Below are 7,905 nucleotides of genomic sequence, written 5' to 3'. Positions count from 1 at the left end.
GCAGTCCATGGTACATTCAGTACTCTTCTCCAGCACCAAAGCTCAAAGGCATCAATCCTCCTATCCTCCTTAGTCATTTTCCAATTCTCTGATGCAAAACAAGTGATTGCAAAGACCATGGCCTGCATCAGATGCACCTTGGTCTCCAGAGTATTTTTGGTTTTTTTTCAGATTTGCTTCTCAGCCAAAGTGAATTCAAAGCATCCTTTTCACAAGGAGTTTTGATTAGTATCACCTCTTTCTTATCACAATGGTTAAACTATTGTCTGCTAAGCAAATGATCAATAGGTTGAACTAACTAGCTACACTGAAAGAGAAAATACCTGCCTATCTGCTTTCATAAAGATTAGCCCAAGAAACACTGTGAGAGAGTTCCATTCTGCCCTCTATGGTTACTATGAATCAGACTCAACAGAGAGCACACTGCAATCAAAACAGTCATGAAGAACTGCCTAGAAGAAAATTATCTGGAGGAAACATACAGATATATGAGATTATAGACAGATTCTATTTTTCCATAGCCATAGTAATTTCTAGCACTTTTTCTAAAACAGGACACCCTCTTATAAAAAACAAAAGATCAGTTTCTATTGAGTCTATGTCAGCTCATATGCCAATCCCATATGTGGTAGGAGAATTATTTTCACTGACTGTGACCTTTCTTCCAAGATATCACTAGGTAGATTCAAAATGTCATCAACATGTTGATTAGGTCCTGAAATCTTAATAATTTTCACCACTCAATACTTTATAATTTTGTCTGTATTTTCCTGGCATCATTAAGATAAAGATATTATGAATAAAACAGAAAAAATGATGGTAATAATGTCACAAAAGAATAATTTGTGTTCTAGGTAGTGACAGTAATATAACACAATCTTAGAGATCACAATAGGGATTTTTTTGTTAAATTTTCCTAAGATCTGAGATCACCAATGTATGATAAAGAACAAATTTTCTAATGCTTTGAAGATTTAGCTTCCTCATATCTAAGTAGAGACATTGCTATTCATAATTCTTAATTACTGCAGTTATCAAGATTAAATAAAGTAATAATGAATGGCAAATCAAAGGAAATATCAATATGATTTATAATTAAATGTATTAGAATCAGCAAATATAGGATGACTTCAATTTGTTCCTTTATGAAGGAGTTAAGGAGCTTTGGTTTCAGAGTATGTAACATGTCATACTGAGAACTCAAAATTAAAAATTACAAAACATCCGATACTCTGTAGAAGAAAGATGAGTGATATCCTCTCATAAAGATTTACCTTTTTGGAAACCCAATGGAGAGTTGCTATGCTTTGGAATTGACTTGACAGTAATGGTATTAATACATGACTATTATTTATTTGGTAGCTTGTGTGTAAGCTTTCACATCATTAAATGACTATATTTTGTGTTAGTTTATCTATTAAACAATTATATATTATATAATCATGTATAACATGCAATTATATATGCATAGCTTTAAGGAGTGGTAAGGAGTAGTGCTGCCACCTCAATGATGGTTTTATTCCATCAGTTGTTCTGCAGGAGAATAATGGAGAATGCCTCTAATGTGATTTTCAGCCTCTGAAAACCCACTGATGAGTCAGCTATGAGTTGGTTCCAACTTGATGGCACACAAAAACAACACCCTATGAAAAGAAATATTATTTAACTTTTGTATCAAATGAATAGATTATATGGCATTTTTTTGTCATCTTGAATCCACAATCAACATACTTGATACCAGCAGTCAGAAATAAGGAGATATAGTCCATTGGGAAGATTTGTATTCAGGGTCCTTTACAAATTACTGAAGAACAATGATTTCAGTTTGAAGATTAAGTTGTACCTGACTTAGACTTTGAGAGCTAGACAATGAGGAAAGATGACAGAAGAATTGAGTTCTTTGAGCTTTGGTGTTAGAGAATACTGAGTACTTCATGACTTCCAAAAGAAAAAGAGATGTTTTTGGAGAAAGTACAGCCAGAGTGCTCTTTGGAGGCAAAGATGGCAAAGCTTCATCTCTTCCACTGAGCATATTCCTAGAAAAGGCTATTCCATAGAAAAGAACATAATATTTGGAAAGATGGAGGGTGAGTGAGAGATGGGCTTACACAGGATCTGCTTAAGTGAGTCAAGTATGTCTGAAATGATGCTGGCACAGGATAAGACAGTGATCACATCTGTTGTTTTTAGGGTTGCTATGAGTCACATGACTATGACACCTAACAACAACAATCATTCTAAAGAAATCATAGTGTTTAACTTAATAAAATGAATTTTCTTTTACAATTAGTGTTTGTAAATGCAAACTCAGCCCAATTTGCACAAAGCAACACCACAAATCTCCTGAATATCCACCTCCTGTGTTGCCTTAAGCCTGTTTGTCTAGAATTTTAACTTATCACATTATTACTTCCTCTCCCAGAAACTTCCAGTTTCTCCCTGATAGGCTTTGTTGTTGTTGTTGTTGTTGTGCGTCATGGAATCAGAACCAACCCATAGTTAATGCTCCAGCTGGTTTTCAGTGGCAACAATAACACAGGAGGAGATTGCTCATCCTTCTAGGGTCGATCAGCTGGTGGATTCAAACCACCTGCCTATGAGATTGCAATACAGATTCTTACCACTAGACCTCAAAGTATAGAAATCTGAATAAGATCATGTCATTTCGCCTTACATATCACAGTACTTCACCTAGGTACACAAAGTTGCTTCCTCCTGGTAAACTACTTGTCAAGTCCTAGACACAGTTTCTATTTAATTATTCTTACTTTACACAATAACGTTTTTGTTTACAATATATTTTCTGTTCTCTCTATTTTTTTCTTCACACTTTTAGAGGACTGCTTATTTTTCATGGAACTTGTAACATGCGTTTTTTATTAGTTTTCCCATTTTCATATCCATGATTAAATCAGTACTATTTCTATTCTTCAAGGACACCTTGCACATTATCTCAACAACAGTTTATTTTAAATATACTTCTTTGTACAATTAATTGTAAGATGGCTGAAAACATATATTACACACTTTCTGTATTATTATGATCAAAGATAATAACATGTTGGTTTTTACAAAGCATCATCTATAAAACTTTACTGTCGTTAGAATTGATTTACCTTTTACTGTTATAAAACAGTCTTCTTAGTATTATAACACTTGTTTAATTACTTTAATTATACTTTTGGATTTTATTTTCTTCCAGTTGTAGTTGTTGTTGTTGTTGACTGCCTTTGAGTTGAGCACGACTCATAACAACCCTATGAACAAAAGGCCCGAAACCCCTCTACAATTACCAACATTTATCAAAATTCATACGGCTTCGGGAGGCATGTTATTGAGGAAGTGAATGCCACTCTTGCTTCCAATAGATATTAAAATTCATCTTATTGTTGTTAAATATATTTATATAAGAAGCCACATGACTTTGGAAAAATACATGAATTTAAGGCCTTAAATATCAAGATAGAAGGAGAATTGATGCTTTTGATCCATGGTGCTGGAGAAGAGTATTGAATGTACCATGGACTGCTAGGAGAACAAACAAGTTTGTCCGACAGAGTGCTAAAGCCAGGCTGATCCTTGGAGGCCAAGATTCTGAAGCTTCATCTGACATACTTTAGACATGTTGCAAAGTGGGATCAGTCCTTGGAAGGGGACATCATGCTTGGGTGGGTGGAGGGACAGCACAGGAGAGAAAGACTCTTAGGAGATGGATTGATTCAGTGACTGGGGTAATGGAGGTAGGTGTGTCAGACACAGTGAAATTGGCACAGTATAGTGCAGGGTTTAGGGCTGTTGTACACAGAGTAGCTATGAGTCACAGGTGACTTGACGGCACATAACAACAACAACAAACCTTAAACTGAGACAGCAACAGGTACCGAAATTAGGATAAGGAATTCCTATTTAATCTTCAAAATATCTCACTAGTATTGCAGCTATTATCCCCATTTAATCTACTACAGGATGGTATTGGATAAAGTAAATTAAAATTCAATGTCACTGGAAAAGAATACAGGGATTTATATTTACGCTCTCTCAACTACCATGATTCTAATTAAATGTCACTAAATTTCCATTTCCAAATATTAATAAGTAGACAGTATTAACCAAATTAAAAATAGTAACTGTGCAAAAAGTGTGGATTTCTATTGAGATGATAAGAAAGAAATGACCAAAATAAAATTATTTTTGCTTTTTTCACTGGGAAAAGAAAAGAAAACAAAACAAACTTTCATACTAATATGGGCATCATCATTTTCTGGAAAATGTTTTTAGAAATTCTAAGGTAAATTTACCCTGTGGTAAAGATTGCACTGCCAATCAAAAGGCACATGTGACTCGATTCCACCAGTTGCTTCACAGAAGAAAGCTGAGCAATCTCGTTCTGTGTAATTCTTCTGAAAACCTGTTGGAGGATTCTGACTTGACAGTGTACAGTAATAGGGTAAATGTAGCCAAACTGATGTTTAGAAGTGAAGATGTTGAAATATTTCACATACTTTAGACGTTATCAAGAAGGACAAGTTCCTAGAAAAGGACACCATGCTTTGTAAGTTAGAAGGCTAATGAAAAAGATAAAGTCACTCAATGAGATAGACTGACACAGTGAGTACAAGAATGGATTTGAGCACAGTGAAGATAGTTAAGATGGAGCAGAATCAAACAAGGTTTTGATCTGTTGTCCAAAGCTATGAGCCAAATTTGGTGTGATGACACTTAACAACAACAACAACAAAATAGTATTTTGTACAAATCCCAGGTGAATAATTTCAGCAGAAATTATTAACTGTGAACTAGCCAAACATTTGTGGATCAAAATAAGAACAAAAGGAGACATTCTGTGCAAGGGTTTGTTAATTAGTAGACTCCCACTCTTACCAGTTATATGAATTCAGATCCTTTTACATGAACCAGCTATCTTTATTTATGAACAGCATTGGGAAAAGAGTCTAATAAATTTCTTTGTTCCTACAAAGGAAGTCTTAAAAATTGTATTACAAGAGATAATGACAAAAAGAATGTAAAAATTCTTGACTGTTTATTTTGACGCAGAGGCAATAAAAAACAGTGTATTTTCTATCTCTTCAAAACTCAGATTTGTGAAACTTTGTTTTATATCTTAAGAATAGAATCTTTCTTTACATCTAGCTTCAGAAGATTTTATAAATAATAATTGAACATATAGGTAACTTTGACAAATAGTACTATTTATGTCATTAATAATAGTTTTCTAAGGGATCTGTAATGGTGGTCTTTACATTGGCAGCATATCTTTGATGGTTCAAATTCACCAACTGTCTCTGTAGAGGAAAGATGGATAATCTCCTCTTTAACTTAGAGCTCTGTACATTCATTGGAGGGTAAGGTATGAGTATATTCTGACTCAATGACAATGAGTGAGCGAGTGAAGAATGAATTAATGAAGAATGGAATCTTCTGTTATTTTCCTTTCTCCTTTTTTAGAAGGAAGTTCTATTTCTATTGAGCCAATATTTATATATAGCTTCTGAAAATCTGTTTGAGGGTTAGTTATGAGTTGATTTTGACTCAATGTCAATGAGAGAAGTTTGTAAATATTTTCCTTAGCAAAATGAAACAATTCAAAATAAATATTCAGTGTTCTTTGAAGTATTTCTTATACATCATTGATTTATTGGTTTATTTTGTTGTTTTTTGCCTAAAACTTTTTATTGGAACCTTTATTTGTATTTTTTCAATCAGATAATTGAAGAATAATCTTAGTTCATTCACTTATAAGATGTGTAATTCTAGGTATAGTTATTTCAACACTCTGCAATGTTTCTCATCACAACAATACAGAGACTTTGGTGTTAAGTATTTTAAGAAAAAGATTCAACAAGAAACAGGTTTCTGCAAAGAAGCCATTATCAGCATAAGGGGAATTCTTATTCTTTTCAGCACCGTATCAAAATTCCTCTAGCATTTAATATTTTAGTATTAAAATCTGAGTGTAGTGTAAAGATTAAATGGTACAATAATTACTAGATCTATCACATGTCATGCACTTAAAAATGGGCAATAATTATATTTTTGCACTGTGCTGTTATTAGATATCATTGAGTACAAATCATAGTGACCCTATGAACAACATATCTGAACCCTGTTCTATACTGTGCCAGTCTCACTCTCCAGTCACTATGTCAATTCATCTGGTTGAGGGTCTTCCTCTGCTTTTTCAAGCACAATATTCTTCTCCAAAGAATAACCACTCGTAGTAATATGCACAAAGTATGTGAAATGAAGTTTCATCATCTTTGTCTCCAATAAGAAACCCAGAGCACTTTCTCCAAGACATATGTGTTTGTTCTGTTGTCAGTCTCAATCTTTTTTTCATCTATCATGATGTGGATAGTAGATAGGGTTTTTGTTTCCTTGATGTTGAGATGCAATCCATATTGAAGGCTGTAATTCACATCACAATACCTAACAACATAGTTTGATAATAATGACCTAAATAATGTGGGCTTCATGGTTTACACTTTACATGACTGAAAGGCTTTGGAGTTAGATTTGGATGCAAAATCTATGAACAACGTATCTGATCCCTATTCTAGCCTGCACCATCCTAATAACCTCTGATACTCTCAATCCCATTGTTATGGTCACTGTGTCAACTATCCTGGTTGAGACCTTTCATCTCTTTTGTAGCTTCCTCATTTTCCTAAACATGGCATATTGATAGAAGAGGCTATTCCTTGGAGAGGAACATCATGCTTGGAAAGGTGGAGAGACTGAAAAGGTGAGGAAAAGCTTCAAGCAGGTGAATTCACACAGTGATTGCAGCAATGCACTTGAGTGTGTCAGATATGATGATGATGATGATCTAGATAGAACAAGATTCAATCTGTTGTTCATAGGGTCATTATGAGTTGTACTAGACTTGAGGGCACCTAACCACCACCAAAACAATAGGTGGGACAATAGTTAAGGTCTTAATGGCTAATCAGAAGTTTGTTATTTCAGATTTATTTGGAGGGTCTTCATAAGAAAGGAGGACAGCTATCTATTATTTAAGATCAGTCCTTGAAAATCCTATGGAGCATAACTCTGTTCAAACCCGTTAGGTCTATTGTGAGTTAGAATTGGCTCCATGACAACTGATTCAACTCTAGTCTTAGTAATTTTTTTAATTGTATCCCAAATTGCCCAATTTCTTAGAAAGAAATAATCTGAAAATGGTTATGCTATTTAAATAATGCATTTAAAAGCATAGATCTTCAATTTTTACAAGTTGGTCAAGCAAATAAATAGTTCATAATAGTTTTAACAATGTTTGTCAACGAAAGAATAAAACACATTAAAGTATGCATATGATGAGCTTGTTTAGTATTTAGTGTACAGTAAATTACTTCTTAATCTTCCATGTTAGAATTTTTATTTTTATGAACATTTTTACTAAGAATTTCTACTCTATTTTATCCTACTTTCTCAATTATTTCTGATAAAGCATGTTTAAATAAGGATAACTAGGGATATATTGTAATTAACCAAATTAATGAGGCATATATTTACTTCCACTCTATTTTCTTTGAGAATTGTACATGAAACATATATCATTGTTGGGCAAGTTCCCACTAATAACAGTAATAATACTGATATGTCTGAAGACATTTACCTTTATTTTCATCTTTTTTCTCCTTAACCACTGGCTATAGATTACTTGAGTCATCAATGGAAGAATTCAAGCCAGAAAATTACCTGTCTGAAAAAATACAAGATGTTCTCTCTGGAAGAGAGAATTCCATAATAAGGAAATTTATATTAGAAAGTTGTATCAAATAATTAAATGTACACACCAACTCAAGTACAAAAATTCCCTGATAACATCATGAAGATTCTATCCAATAATTTCATTCTGTAAATGTCATCCATGTAACCATA

The sequence above is a fragment of the Elephantulus edwardii genome, unplaced genomic scaffold, assembly GCF_000299155.1.
Source record: "Elephantulus edwardii isolate Elephantulus edwardi_28Jun2011 unplaced genomic scaffold, EleEdw1.0 scaffold00133, whole genome shotgun sequence".
Lineage (NCBI taxonomy): Eukaryota > Metazoa > Chordata > Mammalia > Macroscelidea > Macroscelididae > Elephantulus > Elephantulus edwardii.
The sequence above is the reverse complement of the archived record's forward strand: the minus strand, read 5'-3'. Positions refer to the sequence as shown.